Below are 17,785 nucleotides of genomic sequence, written 5' to 3' on the forward strand. Positions count from 1 at the left end.
GATTCTAACACTGCAATCTACCCCCAGTCTTAGCAAGGCTAGATCCCAGAGGTGAAGACAAGCATCCTGTGAGAACATGGATACCTCGGAACATGAACCCAGGACCTTCCCATGTTGGTCCAGAATGACATAACATTGTGCTACTGCTGTGCCACAGTCTAGTCCCTCATAAGAAACCATTATAAAATAGTGATTTATACTTATTCACTATTTTTCCTGTTACTTGGTCTTCAAATTTTTGCCTTTTTGTCTTACTGCTATCTACTTCAATATTCTACACTCAGTGAAAATCCCTCCTTATACTATTTGTGAATATTAAATCAGCTTTCTCTAACCAGCCTATGATTGTTAAGACTCATTTATGAAGTCTTTCCTTTTTCCAATGCCCTTTTTACAGACAATATGATTTACTTATATGTATATATCTCTTCAGTATGTGGATGGATGGCTCCATGACTCTTATTTGCAGCTGAGGCTTCCAAATTCTGAATACCTATCATTAGCCATTAATTTCTTTCTTTATTTTTTTCTTTTTTTAGAGAGTTTATTTTTTTTTAATTATTTATTTATTTATTTTGCTATAGGTGTGTGTGTTTGCCAGAGAGACAGAGAGAGAGAAAGAGAGAAATCACCCCCCAGGGAGAGATGGCCACACTGTAATCCCTTCTCTTTCAGTCTTTAGGATTTTGGGCACACACACACACATGCCCAGCATGAGTTTTAAGCCGCCAGCTCCAGGACTCGAACTGTGGTCAACTACATGAGAGTCCAGCAATGTAACCATTATGCCATCTGCTATTCCCTCATTAGCCATTAATTTGACATTTCCACTTGATGTTTTAAGAAACTTCAGACAAAACTGAAGCAAAACAAAACTATGTTTTCTTTTATTTTTTTCTGATTCAATATGGTCACCATCAAATACCCATCTAGTTCTCAAGTTAAAAACTTAGGAGCTAATACCACTTTTACTTGTTTAAAGTAGTATTACCCATGTATCACTACATTTCTTCAATTTTATTTGTATTCCATCCAGGTTTTTTTAGGTTTTAATAAGATGTCTATATCTAAATTATAATCTTTTAACTGGAATAATTTTAATTCTTTCCTTTAAGTTCCTATCTGTCATTTCCCTCATTTCAGAAGTGTGATCTTTTCAAAATGTGCAGTTGATTAATGTTGAGTTCCTCAGTAGATATAAACAGTTTATAAGAAAAGGAACCATAAATGTCCATAAATGTTTTTTACCCAGTATTAAGTAATCTGAGTTTACATTGAAAACCTTCTCATGAAGAAAACCGACAACTCAGTGGTTTCAGTGGTTAATTGCACTAAACATGTGAGAAAATAATAAATATCATAGTCATCTCATAAAAACTATTTCAGAGATTAGAAAATGAGGAAACACTCTATGTTTCAAATTATAAGATTATCCTGACATGGATGTTACAAACTAATGTCACTTATGAGCATTGAGTTGAAAATCCTAAGTGGACCATTAATAAAGTCAACCACCAGTATATTCAGAGTCAATACATTGAGATGCATCCATTTAAGAAATTCATATTGATCAATCAACTAAAATTCACCATGCTAACAGAAGGAAACAGATAAATCACCTGATTATCTTGAGGTACACAAGAAATAATTGACAAAAATCAAAACTGATTTATCATAGCTCTTTTTTTCCTTCTGTAAAAAGCTTTCCTTCCATTTGGTCCAAGGCTTTGGAGAGGAACCCAGAGTGATTAAAAAGCTGTCCAGTGGGACCAGCAGATGGCATAATGGTTACGTCATTGGACTCCCATGTAGTCAACCACAGTTCTAGTCCTGGACTCAGTGGCTTAAAACTCATGCCAGGTGCAAGTGTATGCATGTCCAAAATCCCAAGAGGAGAATGGAAGAGAAGGAATTATGGCATGGCCATTCCCCTTCAGGGATGATTTCTCACTTTCTGTCTCTCTGTCTCTCCAATGAGCAAATACACGCTACAGCAAAAAGGTCTTAGAAAAAAAATGCTGCCCAGTGCCTGTATGAAGAAGCTCAGTTAGAAGCCCTGAGAACTGGAGATGGAGCAGAAGGTCTCCCCAAGATTGCTTGGCTCTGGAGGCTCCTAGTCATACTTCAAGGTGAGTCTTTCAAAGAGATATCAGCCAACCCAACCTGGGGCCCCTGCAAGCCAAGGAGATTAGCCAGGTGGTTCTCATGTTCTTTATGAATTTCATATTCTCATCTTGTAAGTGGGTTTCAAGAAGTCCCAGGGATGGGAGTGTGTGCGGGCAGAACCTTCAGTACAAAAGTTCCAAAATACCCTGGTCTGATTCTACTCTAAGGCCCTGGAGGCTTCCATGCTGTACAGTTTAGCCCACCCACCTTTAGATGGCTTCCGTATATCCTGGAAATGAAGAAAATTTGTAAGCCATGCACAACCTATGTTTTCATTATTAAACTATAGTCTCATTTGGAACTCATATCTAGTAACTTTTGGATACATTATTGCACGATATTGTATTTTTCCTGTATTGACGTTAACATGGATTTCCATAACCTCAAAACAGCATAATATATCAGTTATCACTTTTTTGGCAAAAATACAACATTTTCACAATAATATATGGCACATAATATGAAGAAAATTAATGCTAAGAGAAGCTATGTTTTGGAGGTAAGCCATGGGTAAAAAAAAATCTTCATTATATAGACAAGAATTTCAAAGAATAAAAGTTGAATAACTTTCTATTTTTTTAAGTAGCAATTTACATGTGTAAGGGTACTACTACATGTAAAATCTGGTATGGAATAGACATGATTCATATCTAATACCCTGTATTCTCCAAGATAAAGTTGAACTCCTGGTAGTTAAATATTCAGGCCACCTAAGCTCTAAGTAGCAAGCTTGACCAAGACTACCACTTTCTTTTAACTTTTAACTCTACTTGTCAGTCCAAATATGAATGAATGGATACATAAAACAGTGGGTAAAAGCACGGTTGAATTCTTAGATTTTAAGCCAAACTAGAACTGATAGGCAAGATGTGACATGTGAATTAATTCATCACAAAAGGTTTAGGAAGAACCAGACTGCATGAGTAGATAAGCAGAAGGAAGTCCAAGAACGTAGACAGATTTTGGATCAAAAGTTTAAGTTGAACATGAAAGATCCAAAATTTCTTTGAATATTTATAAAGTGAATCATCAAAGATAGATTTATACACTTTGATATTTTGCCAAAGGCAAAAGAATAGTGACATACAGAATATTTTAATATCAGCTTAAATAAATACAATATTATGAGTACATATATCTGAAAGCTCTTTGGATTTATTTTTTTAAATGGAAAGACAGTAGAAATATTTCTTACATATTAGCATGCAACAAGATCCAAGTGCAGTTGTTAAAATCACTTTCTAGAATAGTACTGTATGACTTTTGTTTCCATTATTCCCATTTGTTTTATTTATTAATTTTATTATCCCTGCCTTAGTCTCCCATTTCTAGAATGGAAATAAAAATAGACAAATGTCTTCCTAAAATGGTTATTGTAAACTAAGAATTTAATAAATGGAAGCTTAAGAACAGTGTCTTGAGCATCAACAGTCCCCATGGATTAGGTAGATCTTTCCTATGTAGAAAGGAATTAATGTTTTCTCTCTCTTTCTCTTTCTTCCTTTTCTTAAAGTTTTTGCTATAAGGCCTGTGCACTCACCAGAGATAGAAAAAGGGCAAAAAACAACAAAAAAAGAGAAATCACCCACAAGGGAGTTGGTTGTGCTGCAATTCCTTCTTTTCCATTCTTCTCTTGGGATTTTGGGTGCAGGTACTTGTACCTTGCTTGTTTTCCAAGCCGCCAGGTCAGGGACTGCAACCGTGTGCTTTTCCACGTGGGATCCAACAGCTTTAACTAGCACCCTCGTGGCTGGCCACTTTCTCTTTTTAATTGCTAAAGAGTGTATGTGCTCATTATTGAGAGACAGAGAGACAGAAAGAAGAAGAGGGAGAGGGAGAAAGCATCCCCAGTGGGATGTAGGCATACCGCAATCTTCATCTCTGGATCTAGTTGGGATTTGGGGTACACATGCACATGTACCCAACATGTTTTTCAAACCCCATCACAAAGTTTCCAACTGCATAGCCTTGGACAGAGAATGCAGTCCACATTTATCATCTCCGCTCCATAGAGAAGTTGCTGCTGTGTGGTGTGGTCTTGAGAACTGCCCAGGCAGCAGCAAGTCCCAGTAGACAGGGTAACTCATACGGTAAGCAGGGCATGGCTTGGAGGTGGCTTAAAGCTGGCTGGGAGCTGTACACTCTCTGACTTTAATGCTGCAGTACAAAATATGAGTGCTTTTCATTTAGTTTAACACATTTTTTTGTGTGTTTGGAAGGGTGGTTTGAATAAAAATGTTAATATTAATGTGGGAATACTCTCTCTTTTTTTCTTTTTTGGAGAGTTTTTGTTGTTGTTGTTGTTTTGTTATAGGGTGGGTGACAGAGAGACAGAGAGACAGGAAGTGAGGAATTACCACCCCATGGGAGATGGCTCTGCCACAGTCCCTTCTCCATTCTCCTCTCGGGATCTTGGGCACACACGCATATGCACCCAGCATGCCTTTAAGTCACCAGGTCCAGGACTTGAATTGCAGTTGATTACATGGGAGGCCAGTGATGTAGCCATTGCACTATCTGCTGGTCTCAATGTTCTATTTAAAATTTTTCTACTATTAGTTGAAGCTCGATTATTTATCATCAAATAAAAAAAAATTATCTTTTACAATTCACTCTAATAGTAATAAAGGTCAGAATCTAAGCTTTCTGGGGACCACAAGTTAGTGTAATGGCTATATCGCTGAACTCCCACATAGTCGACTGCGGTTCACGTCCTGGACCCGGTGGCTTAAAACTCATGCCGGGAGCATGTGCATGTGTGCCCAAGATCCCAAGAGGAGTATGGAGGAGAAGGGATTGCGGCGTGACCATCCCCCTTGGGGGGTGATTTCTCACTTTCTATCTTTCTGTCTCTCTCTGTCTGTCTGGCGAGCACACGCGCCCTACAACAAAAACCTCTCCAAAAAAAAAGGAATCTAAGCAATGTGTTTAAGTATATATGTAAAAACTTATACACACATCCATAAATCCTTAATGATCTAATTATGACAGTATAACATACCTGATATACTGAGTCCTGGAACTCTTTGAATTCAATTTTTCTTCCTTCATATGCTCTTTGGCTATTCAAAATGAAGAATGATCATTCTCTTTTTTATATTTCTTTATTTTCTTATGATTTTTGTTTCTGCCACAGGATATGTGCACTCACTGGAGAGAGACAGAAAGAGACATTGAGAGGGAAAAGTATCACCTCTGGGGTGAGGGGAAATGGCCACATTGCAATCCCTTTTCCTCCACTATTCTCTTGGCATATGGGGCATACATGAATACACATCCAGCATGATTTTCAAGCCACTGGATCCAGGACTCTAACAGTAAGCCATTTAGTTTTACCTCATTTCTAAGGCTCCTGTACCAGTCTTATTGAATATTGGTGTACTAAAATAATATTTTTAAATAAAATTATATGAAGTATATTATAATAACAAGATTATAACATATTATGCTATATATCATATAGATTATATATTTTCCATACATATATATATATATATATAATAACTTTTGAACTATCAGAGAGAAGATAGTTCAAAAGTTATAATATATTATTTATTCCTAGAAAAAGAAGACTCTCAAACTATTATGGATTTTAAAAATTTTCCCCCCATTGTATTTTCTTATATTATCTCAAATATAAATTCATGGCCTCATTACATATTTTTTTCAGAATAGTGCTAACTCACTCTTAAAAATGGTTGTGCAATAATTTTAATCTCATTTCACATCCATTTTTAATCATTTCATTTTTAACCCAGCCATATAAATTGACACAGCTTTCATTCATTAGAAAATTATGTTTCAGCCATATAATTTGACACAGCTTTCATTCATTAGAAAATTATGAATATGTAAGTATGCCTACACCATAATAACTATTTTAATGTTTTTTGGGGGGCCATACTAATATGGATTTATGGATTGTTAAGTTTGTTTGTTCTCCCTATGGTGAAAGTTTCAATAAATATATAAAACATCTCAGTTCTTGAAATACACACATATACACAAGATCCATACAAGCTTTCTTTTTCTAGAGGACTTGCACCAAAAAAATGCATTTTCTCAGTCAAATATCACTGTATTCACAACCTATTTTACAATCTCACTTTATTCTTTTCCTCAAACTACGATGAAAAATTTTACTTATATAATAACTCTAAATGATGCCCTGTTTCATTGTTAAAGAGAACCCTAATAAATTCAAATGCGTCTGAAAATAGCAGATCCATTAAAGTAGTTAACAGCATTTACACTTTAGTAATTATAATTTTTAGGATCAGCTTTTATTTAGTGAAAATGTACACATAATCAATCATCCAAACCATAGTGGATTTTGAGATTTATTAAATTGTTTGGATTGTTAACAGTTATTAACTTTCTAAATAACTCAACTATTTCATCATTTAAATCCCCACAATAATAAAATAACTCCTACTCACATGCCAGGATCCTTTAAAAGAGATAAATCAATCTCTCAAAAATTTTAGTGGGCGCATTTGTTTTCTAATTGTAATTATCATTGAATATCTTTAATAGTGATTCATTATTCACTATCTTAATAATGTTCTCACCCTACAATTTGCATTATAGATAAAACCTTTTGATTATCATAAATGATCCGGTGAACTCTTACTTCCCGTTCAATTATTGTGAACAGTCTTAAACCCATGTAGAGGCTAATTATAAGACAGCATGAGTAGCCAGAAAGAATATAAATAATATCAATGGTTCTTGTTCTCACAGCATGGTTCTCTTAAACACTTACTATAAATACCAAATAAGTTTTTTTTTTTTTTAAGTGTTACTGGGAAAATATGCTTATAGAATGATTTCCCATGTTTTATAAAATTGCAAACAAATTATTTCACCTTTCTGTACTTTTCTGCTAAATTTTTTCTCTAAATTAAAGCTTACTTTCTCCATCTATTATTGTAATGTTGAAAATGATATATGTCATCCACATTATGCTGTAACTCCGAAGATGATCTGGTTAACTAGAAATGAGGTGATAATTGGGACCAGCAGGTGGTGTAGTGGTTAAGGGGATGGACTAGCACATGGTCCACTGAAGATTGGGTCCTGAAACCCCATGGTTTGAAATTCACACCTGGTGCGTGTGCATGTATACCCAAAATCCCGAGAGGGAAATGGAGAATGAGTTGGAGTGTGGCCTCCTCCCTGGGGAGTGATTTCTCCCTTTCTGTATTTCTCTCTCTCTCTGGTGAGTGCATATATCCTATAGCAAAAATCTCTCTTAAAAAAGAAATGAAGTAGTAATTAAATAGGCACTCTGTTATGAAAAGGTATATAGAAAAAATTTGTTTAAAACTTTAAAAACTGGGGCTAGCAGGTGGCATGGTAGTTAAGGGCACTGGACTCCCACATGTGGGACTGCAGTTCAAGCCCCAGGCCTGGGGGCTTGCTTTCTCACTTTCTCTCTCTCTCTGGTCAAATTAAAATAAATGAATAAATAAAATTAAATAATTCTTTAGAAAACTTTAAAAACTAGAATAATTTTATTATAATTACCAAGTTAAAATTCTGAATTATATTTGAAAGAGCTAACATGCTACTGTGAATAATTAGATTACTGTGAACAAAGATAGTAATATGTACAAAGTCTCCAAAAAGGTCATGGAAAATACATACTATGAAAAAAATTATACATTTGTTTTATAAAATTTTTAGACCAAAGTAAACTTGAGCTTTAATTCCACTTTCCATAAACTTTTTGAAGTCCATTCAGATATACAGACCAACTATGTGATAAAGAACAAGCCATTTTAATTCTTTGCTCTTCAGTTTCCATTTTCTGCATGAAAGAGTTGAGCTAAATTATGTCAATGGTGAAAATTGTGCAAAGAAAAGTAATGTATGTCTATATTAACAAAATAAACAGAACAAGTGGAGGAAAAATTTCAAAATAAAGTAATAAGTAACAATAAATTCAAAGGTTCAATTTTCCCAGAAAATTATTTTTTCTTCAGATAATTGTTTTTAAAGCTTCAAAGAAATTCTAACATTGAACTTAGGAAAATATTACAAAAAACAAGGATTTCTTTTTGTTTGTTTGTTTGTTTTTGTTATAGGGCACGTGTACTCTTCAGACAGAAACAGAAAGAGAGTAAAAGGGAAGTGAAAAATCACTCCCCAGGAGTAAAGGCCACACCCCAATCCAGTCTCCTCCTGGGATTTTGGCATGCACGCACAGGGACCAGGCATGAGTTTCAAATGGTGGGGTACAGATTCAAACTGGTCTGCCATTTGAAATTCCAGTGCTGTAACCATATACCACTTGCGGGCCCCTCGGATGTCTTTTCAAAACGATATTAGAGATTTGTTTTTAGTGCAACACACAAAAGATAATTCAAAATTTATATCATATAAAAATGCATGTAAAATTTATTCACGGATTAGTATTCTTTTATGCAAAATAAATATTTAACACTTTTACTTCTACTCTTATTATTTAACAAAGACAATTTTTTCTCTACAAAAGTCACGTTCCTATCTTGCTAATATCTGATTACTTTAGAATATATAGCTCTTCTATATAATTATGGTTGAATGTGATACCATAATAAGAATTTTAAAATAAAACTCAGATCATTTCAATATGAAAATTAATGTGGAAATAATTTACTTCAACACTATAACATGGTTTTTACTCAGTAAGTTAAAGAGGTATGATTTATTTGCTAAACATACTGAGTCTTAAATTAATATTCATTAGTTTAATATTTTTAAATAAGTCACTCATAGCAATATGCATAGTATCAAAAATAATATCAAATAAACAAAGATTTCTAAAAACATTTAGAAAAATTGCAAGCAAAAAGGAAGGAATTGTAATGATGTGTCGGTGGGCCATATAACATACCCATGAACTATGGTATCTGTGAAAAGATTGTTAGAATTTATTCAAATTGAAGCACACATAAATTCGAACATTTGTTGGGTAATATGCTTCTGTTTACTGTTTTTTCCCTTTAGGGGTTTAGGTAATTTTTTGTTGTTGTCTTTTTTGTTCCTAGAAGTCATTTTAGTGACATATAAAACACCATGGTTTGGATTTCAATGGTATCTTTTTTATTTTCTCCATCATTCTTTTCTTTTTAGAATTTTTTTAAATTTTATTTACTCTTATTATTAGTTTTTAATTTTCTATAGGGCATGTGCTTTCACCAGAGAGAAACAGAGAGAGATAAAGAGAGGGAAAGTGAGGAAGGACTTAAACTGCAATAGGCCATGTGGGAGTCTAGCACCTTAACAATCATGCCACCTGCTGACCCCTCCCCATCATTCCTGTTTTTATTCTCTTCACTGTAACAGGGACCAGCAAACCATGACCATAAAACAATTCCAGCCTTTGACTCATTTCATCCTTTGTTGTTTTGGAAGGTGTTACATGTTATCTCCCATTAAAAAATGAAACACATAGGGACCAGCAATTAGTGTAATGGCTATGTCACTGACTCCCACGTGGTCGACCGCGGTTCGCGTCCTGGACCCCGTGGTTTAAACTCACGCCGGTCGTGTGTGCATATGTGCCCAAAATCCCTAGAGGAGAATGGAGGAGAAGGGATTTCAACGTGGCCATTCCCCCTGGTGGGGGTCGGGGGAGGGTGAGTTCTCGCTTTCTGCCTCTCTGTCTCTCTCTGTCTGGCATGTACACGCACCCTGTAGCATAAACCTCTCCAAACAAAAAAAAATGAAACACATATACAAAGCAAGAGAGCATAAATTTCCTGCATATTATATGATTATTTTGGGAAGTATAAAGTGGGGACAGAGGAGAATTTACGCTTGTCTCTGATAAGTAAAAAATAATGTTTATTTTAGTCTTAAATATAATATTTACCAGGTAAAAACAGAAATATTTCCTAAAGTCCTAGGTAGTTTACACAGTTAAATAAACTCTTGCTTTCTTTCCCTCCTGAGTAATTGATAATTTCTGTACACATAGCTACATTATGATAGCCTTAAGTGTTCAACTCTTGCAACACAAAATCACAAGTTGCATACAGAGATGAAGGCTACCTGGGTGTCTTGAGATCTTTACCAGGAAAAGACCTGATAACATCTGACTCTGGACCCTCCTTGAGATTGCCCAGCACCCACAAACTACCCATCAAAGATGACGTCATAGAAACTTTTCTGGAAACCCTTTGGATTCTTACCCCTAGCACTCAAGTTGTCACATTTCCAACTTGTGTTTAAAAACCTTGCTTGTCCCTCAATCATGTAACTGACTCCTCCTTTCTTAGAATTATTTAATTTAACCTTGTTTATTTATTTATTTATTTATTTATTTATGTATCTATTTATTCGGAAAGACAGAGAGAGAGAGAGTAAGAAAGCAAGCCTCCAGATCTGAGACTTGAACCATGGTCGACCATGTGAGAGTCCAGCACTCTTAACCACCATGTCTCCTGCTGGCCCTGAGATGGCCCCTTTAAGAGTCTTGTACATTACCATGCTTGACATCTCCTGAAATAAAGGCCTCCCCTAAGCAAATTCTCTGAAATTATTGCGGGACAGGCAGTCAGGCCCAGTGTATTCATTTGTCCAGTAACAGATGAATTACGTAAAGGCTTAGGGAATAATGATTTTCTAAAATAAATTTATGTCAATTCTCCTGATTTGGGTACTATTCTGTAGATAATTCTCAAGACCTGAGACTCCAAGGGGCATTCACTTTTGGTCAGCTCCTGGTTTTCTGTAGCATGTTCTCATCAGCATTCTAGAGTGTTTATGCTGCTACTCACTCTCTTCACTCAGGTATGGTCTCACTGCTTTCATTATATAAAAGTTGGTCAAACCATTTTATGTACTGCTCTGCTCTTTCCAATTTCTATTTTTTAGAATTTTTAAAATTTAATTTTATTTATTGTTATTTTTTAAATAGACCAGAGGGAGACATACACACACAAAGAGCAAACTGCCTAGTCCAGGACTTGAACTGTGTACAGCCATGTGGGATTCCAATACCTTAACCACCATGCCAGCCCCACTCTGTCTGATTTCTGTGGAGAAACTGTAATTATTTTTGCTGCCAACTTAGAGAGTTTTCTTTTCTTTCTCTTTCTTTCTTTCTTTCTTTCTTTCTTTCTTTCTTTCTTTCTTTCTTTCTTTCTTTCTTTTTTTTTTTTATAAGTGAGTTTTGATTTAAGGTACATGTGCTCACTGGAGATCCAGAGAGACAGAGACTGAAAGTGAGAAATCACTCCTCAGTGGGGATGGCCATACCACAATCCCTCCTACACCCTTCTTCTGTTGGAAGTTTTGGCAGATACATGCACACACACCCAGCATGAGTTTCAAATCACCAGTTCCAGAACTGGAACAGTGGTTGGCTAGGTGGGAGTCCAGCACTTTAACCACTAGGCTACCTGCTGGCCCCTGAAGAACTCTTTTTCTCTTTCTTTTTTTTATAAAAAGGGTCATTTGCTGCTTCCATGAGAAATGAATTTTTAAAAGGGTCATTTGCTGCTTCCATGAGAAATGTTTTGCATATTCTTCATATAATTTTACATGTTGATGATAATGTGTATACTATCCCCAACTGGACTGATTAGAAATGTTTTAATTTTGGAACACTCACTTTACAAACCATGTGGTGTATGTGGTTGAATATATAAAATAAAATAAAATATGAAAAAAAGATTAATAATGTATGAAATGAAGATTCTAAGAAGTTATTGACCTGATTATATACACATTCCTTACTGTAATTTTCCAAAATGAAAGACAAAAGAAAAAAAAATCAAAACCAACGACATCCTTTCTGAATTAAGCAATAACAGTGGCCAGGAGGCAGCAGGGGAGCCTGCGCTTTCTGGCTTTCTGGAGTCTTAAAGAAGAGAATTGCTACTGATTTTTTTTTTTTTTTCCTTACGTCTAATTATAAGCCTGGAAATCTAGAAAGGCAGTGTGTATTCAGGGCTTCTGTGGATTTCAGGAACATCTAGTTGGTTTTGTATTCTGCTGCCTTTGAAGTTTGTATAGCCTTTGCAGCCTTGGAAGGGAACAGAGCATCTTAACAAAGTCTGATTAAAATAAGAGACACCTAGGAAAAAATTTTAATATATTTGTATATAGTTGTATGTGTTTATGAGAAAGGAATAGTAGGCCCTAAAGGTATCTCAAGAGAAGGAATATGTTATTCAAAGTACATAAATGCAAATTATTGTCTAAAGTCTTAGAGTTTAGAATCTCTGTAATAATACCTATAGGTTAGACAAAAAGAATAGCAACCTAATAATCATACTGCCAGTTAAGGAATATAGGAAAAGATGATTAGATATGCAAGGGTCATAGGACTCTTAATATTCAATCATCTTCCTGATGTTACCTTAGCTGGGTGCTGGGGTGTTGTTTCTCTCTCTCTCTCTCTCTCTCTCTATCTATCTATCTATACATATATATTTTTTTTTTCAGTCTTCCTCCTACAATGTTAACTCTGATCACTCCCTGAATCACCTGCCACAGAGAAAAATTCTTCTGGTCTTGCTCTCTCCTCTCTTTTCAGGTAGGCTTTTAAGGCTCTATTCTAGTCTCATGATGGGGCACTTGGGGTTTCTTGGGGTTTCTGGTCCAATTGCATGTTAGTGTCCTAATGCTACTGTACCAAATAACCATACATCTAGTGATTTAAAATGGCACACTTCTGTCATCTTACAGATCTGGACTTTCACAGTCCATAATTGTTTCACTGGGACTAAAGTCACAGTGCCAGCAGGATTGGTTCTTCCTGGAGCGTCTGGGGGACACTCCATTTTCTACTTTTATAGCTTCTAGGAGCCACCTGGGTTCCTTGGCTGTGGCACCTTCCTCCATTGCCAAAGCCAGCGTTACAACATCGTCATGTTCCCTCTCTGTCTCAGCCTCCATTGTCACATTACCTTTTCTGCTTTTGACCTTTCCCCCCTCTTTTGAAGACTGTTGTGATTATACTGAGATGGTGGAGATGCAAAATAATCTCATCTCATGATTTTTGACCTAATCCCATTTGAAAAGTCTCTGTTGCTAGTAAAGTAACAGGTTTGGGGAACTACGAGGACACCTTTGAGGGTAAAAGTGGTTATTATTCGACCAACCTTAACCTTAGACAGGTCACACTTGGGCTTTAGAGATGGCATCTTTTCAGCATTCCTGTCTCTCCATCTCTTGGCAGCTCAATTCTGCCACCTCTCTTTGGGTAGGAAACAGTTTTTTATTACCACCCTAGTGATACAAGACTTTTCACTTGAACTGGTGCAGAATCCTGGGCCCATGTGGTATTCTGGACTCTCTGTCACTCTGTTTAAAGAGCCACTCGTGCTGAATCTTTGTGTGAGTCCTGGAAAAGGAGAGTGTTTTATACTCTCTATACTATCAGATATGCTTTTGTTACCCATCACTCTAAAGAAGTGGTTTATTTCATGAGGAGAGAGGGTTTTTTGCACACTTTCCTTCAGCTCGATGGTTTGATTTATGTGAGAGTTAAGTGAGAGGTCAACACCTGATGTTTTCCTGTCCCACAGTTGCAGCCGTAACCTCCAGCCTGGGTCAACACCAAAGCAGAGGGGTGGCTGGGGGAGAAGGATTCTCTGTAGTTCCCTGTTCTGATCCATGTTTTTTGCACAGTGGTATGACTGACATGTTGAGCTAATAAATAGTTTGTCGTGATGGTCTGCCTTGTGCATTTTAAACTGTTTAAGAGAATCCCTGATCTCTACCTACTAGATGCCAGTAGTATCCTCTATTAGTTTTGCTCTTTTCTTCTAAGATTTTTTTTTCCCCCGTAAGGCATGTGTGCTCACCAGAGAGACAGAGAGAGGTAGAGAGAGGCAAAGTGAGAAATCATACCCCAGAGGGGCTGGCCACACCTCTATCCCTTTCCTCCATTCTCCTCTTGGGATTTTGGGCACACACACACAGTCACCTGGCATATTTCTCAATTCACTGGATCTAGGATTTGAACCACAGAGTCATCTAAGTCGCATCCAGTGCCTTAACCACCATACCACCTGCTGGTCCTATATTTCCTAACTTTCTATTGCCTCCAAAACAACCACAAACTGAAGACCTGAGACAAACATTTGGCCCAGCCTCAGTGGCATAGTGGGTAGCATACTGAATGGCAGTGCTGGAAATCACAGGTCAGACCACGGGCTCAAATCCCGGTTTGGCCAGTAAAAAGCCCTATATACATGTGCCTGAGATGCTCACAGAAAAAAAAGCTGGGGGAAGGGATTATAGCATGATAAGATTTGGATGAGGGTGCTTCTGTCTCTCTTTTTCTCTCTTCTATCTTGTGCATGGACACACACACACGCACACACACACACACACACACACCACACTCTATCTGAAACAAGCACAAACACACATGCATTTATTATCTCATGGTTTCTGTGCATCAGATGTCTGGACATGCCTTACCTGGCTGGATCTTCCACTCAGGGAACCATCAGACTTCAATCAATACGTTGGCTGGGCTACTTTCTCATTTGTAGCTTGGGCTCTGCTTCTAAGTTCGCATTATTGACAGAATTTGGTTCCCGACAGTTACAGACCTGAGACTCTTAGCTCTTAGAAACTATCTGCAGTTCCCCGACATGTGGCCATCTCTACATGCTGTTCAGATCCCAGCAGTTTGCTTCTTTTAGGCCAGCAAGAAAGAGAGAGACTCTCATTCCACTGGATAAGATGGAGTCTTGCAGAATGAAACATAGTAATGAGCGTGACATCCGTTTCCCTGACCTCATCCTTAGCTAGAAAGAAATCCCAGGTCCTATCCATATTCAAAGCAGGGAGGTAATAAAGCAAGTTGTGAATCATTGGGGATGATACCCTAAATGCTTCCCTTGAAAAACTACAATGGTATCCCAATGTTGCACAGCTCCCTGGGTTGAGAACCATTGTTCTAAATTCATATACTTGGCCATTTGATAGTATTACAATTTTGGATGCTTTTTCATTAACTGCTCTCATTCTTACTCTTATGCTCTAAAGCTGAAGCAGCTTGTATCTCCTATCTCTCCTGTAAAGGACTTGTCACTCTTTGGAATTCAGTTTATTTGACTTCTTTGTGACCTCTGAAGGCTAATGAACTCACTCTAATTTATGATATTGTATATTGTTTAGGTTTACTAATAAACAACCAATATTCCTCTGTGACTTTCTGTAATCCGTGTGGGGCTAGAAATTCTTCAAAGTATGAATTTCCGATACTTTATTCCATAAAAGGTAGAAACCAAGGCTTGTTATTAATCATCATTGTTATATTGTTTCAACAAATATTCTTCAATCGCTGTTAGGAGTTACTCTGGCAGACAGGAGCAGGTGTTGACTAATAAATTGTTTCTAGGCCCAGCAGTAGAGGCACAGGTAGCAAGGCACGGCTGTGCAGTGCTGGGAGCCACATGGGAAGGCTCTGGGTTCCCATCTCAGTCATTGTGAATGTGCAGGTGTACTCTTGCTGGCACACCCATTATTCTGGCTGGCTGCAGGGCTCCGAGGAGACCATGGCGTGGACCCTGTGGAGAGTGAGTTTTTCAGTCTCTCTCTTATGTTAGAAACAAATAAACTTAAAGAAACAGTTTTCTACTTTTAATGATCTGAGATTCTATGATGACGCTTTAGGATAATATATTCAGAAGGGCAATTCATAATGAGGAAGGTTATTTCCCTGAAACTTTCTAAGTGACAGAAGTATGAAAAATGCACTGCAATTTGTATATGCTCTTGCTAATATGTATAATTTAATTTAAACTATTTCATAACTCAGAAGAATCCCTTTTAATTAATCACATAATAGATTTTCTTCATATATTAGACATTTATATAAAGAGTATATTTAAAGGAACATTATATATTCATTATTGACTGACTCGTATTCTACCAAAACTCTTTTCTTGAAGCTAAATCTTCCTTTATTTGTAAGCAAGGTCTTTAAGAGGTTAATAAAGGTTAAGTTAGGTTAAAAGGGTGGGCCTAATTCCATAGGATTTTTGTCCTTATGAAAAGAGAGACACCAAAGGGTCCTCCCTTTGCACTAGAGTACACAGAAGAGATCGAATTAAAATGCAGCCAGAAGGCAGCCATCTGCAAGCAAGAAAGAGAGCCCTCATCAGAAACTAATCCTGACAGCATGTACATCCTGGATTTAACAACCAGAAATGTGAAAAATAAAGTTCCATTGTTTAAGCCCCATAATCTACCATATTTTGCTATGACAGTCCAAAGAGACTAAGACAATATTTAATGTAAAAAGTCTTAATAATTATTATTAAAATTACTTAATTATATTACTAGATCATCAGGAAAGTCATGACAAATTTTTCCATATTTTTCTGCACAAAAATATGTCATGACTTTCCTGATGACCCAATAATATGTATTTATAAATACTCTGATGTCTCTTAGCAAATACATTTTATTATTTTGTTAAAAAATCAAATACTTTAAAGGAAGTAAACATTCCTAATAATTTCTTTTTAGATAAAGACCTGTGCTTATGCATTTATATATGCATACCTTACATAGCTTCTAAATTTTTTCTTAGAGATGCCAACGCACACACAAAAAAACTTATAACTTAAAAAACACATTGAAGCAATTCAGAAAGATCAATGTTTTATTTATGTATTAGCATATAGAATAGAATAGATAAAATGTATGAGAGTGGACCTTATAAAACTGAATTTTATAGAAAATTCAATTTTACAGAAAAAGTAAGCTCATTCGAGCTAACAGAATACAAGACAGTTATATTTTCAGCCATAATATAAATATTATTTTAAAAGAAGATTAGAATAATTGATATTATTTGACACTAGCAGTATTCTATCATAAATGGGCAAAATCTCAAGTTTTGCTGTGTCATCCAACAGTTTTCTGAAATATTGATTTGGTGTAGCTGCTTTTATTTCTCTCTCAACATATTTAAGAAGCTCTTTTTATTCTATATTGCTTTGTAATCTATGTCTGCAATCACAGAGCTGGGTCCATGTTAGCAACAGGGAAATGGAGAACATTAACACACTAGCATGAGAATTCACTTAGACTCAAAAGTATAGGTGAGCGCCATGATGCTAATTAGCAAGTCTTTGTTTCATTCTTTTAGAATATGTATTTTCTTATTCCATTGATTTTTTTTTAGGCCATATTTCTGAAATTCTTCTTTTGCCCTTCATTTACCTTTTTACTACCTTTTATTTGAATAACCAAGAAATGTTATATCAAATAGTCATTGTATTATCTGAGTAGTTCCAATTTATAGTATTAGCTGTGGAGTGTGAGCTTGCTAGAATATAATTTCGTCCTTTCTTTGTGTTTCTCTTTATCACTATTCCCTTGCTTTCCTTAGAGCGCAAACTATGGAGCCCATTTGTTAGTGTCTCTCCTAAGGCAACAACTTTCAGTTTCAAGCTGATGTTATCTCTGCAACTGCCTTTTTCCTCCATAATATACTGAATTAGCTTCAAATTGGCTGAAAACCTCTTGTTGTCTGCTCCTATAATTGAACTTCCCAGAACTCACCACGAATTTTTTTATTCTTCCTAGTGGGAACTAACCCTTGGGATTTTTTCTCCTTGAGCCTTTAAATTTATTTTTAGAGGGTTTTCACTAC

This window comes from Tupaia chinensis, unplaced genomic scaffold (assembly GCF_000334495.1).
Source record: "Tupaia chinensis unplaced genomic scaffold, TupChi_1.0 Scaffold000657_1, whole genome shotgun sequence".
NCBI classification, from domain to species: Eukaryota; Metazoa; Chordata; class Mammalia; order Scandentia; family Tupaiidae; genus Tupaia; species Tupaia belangeri.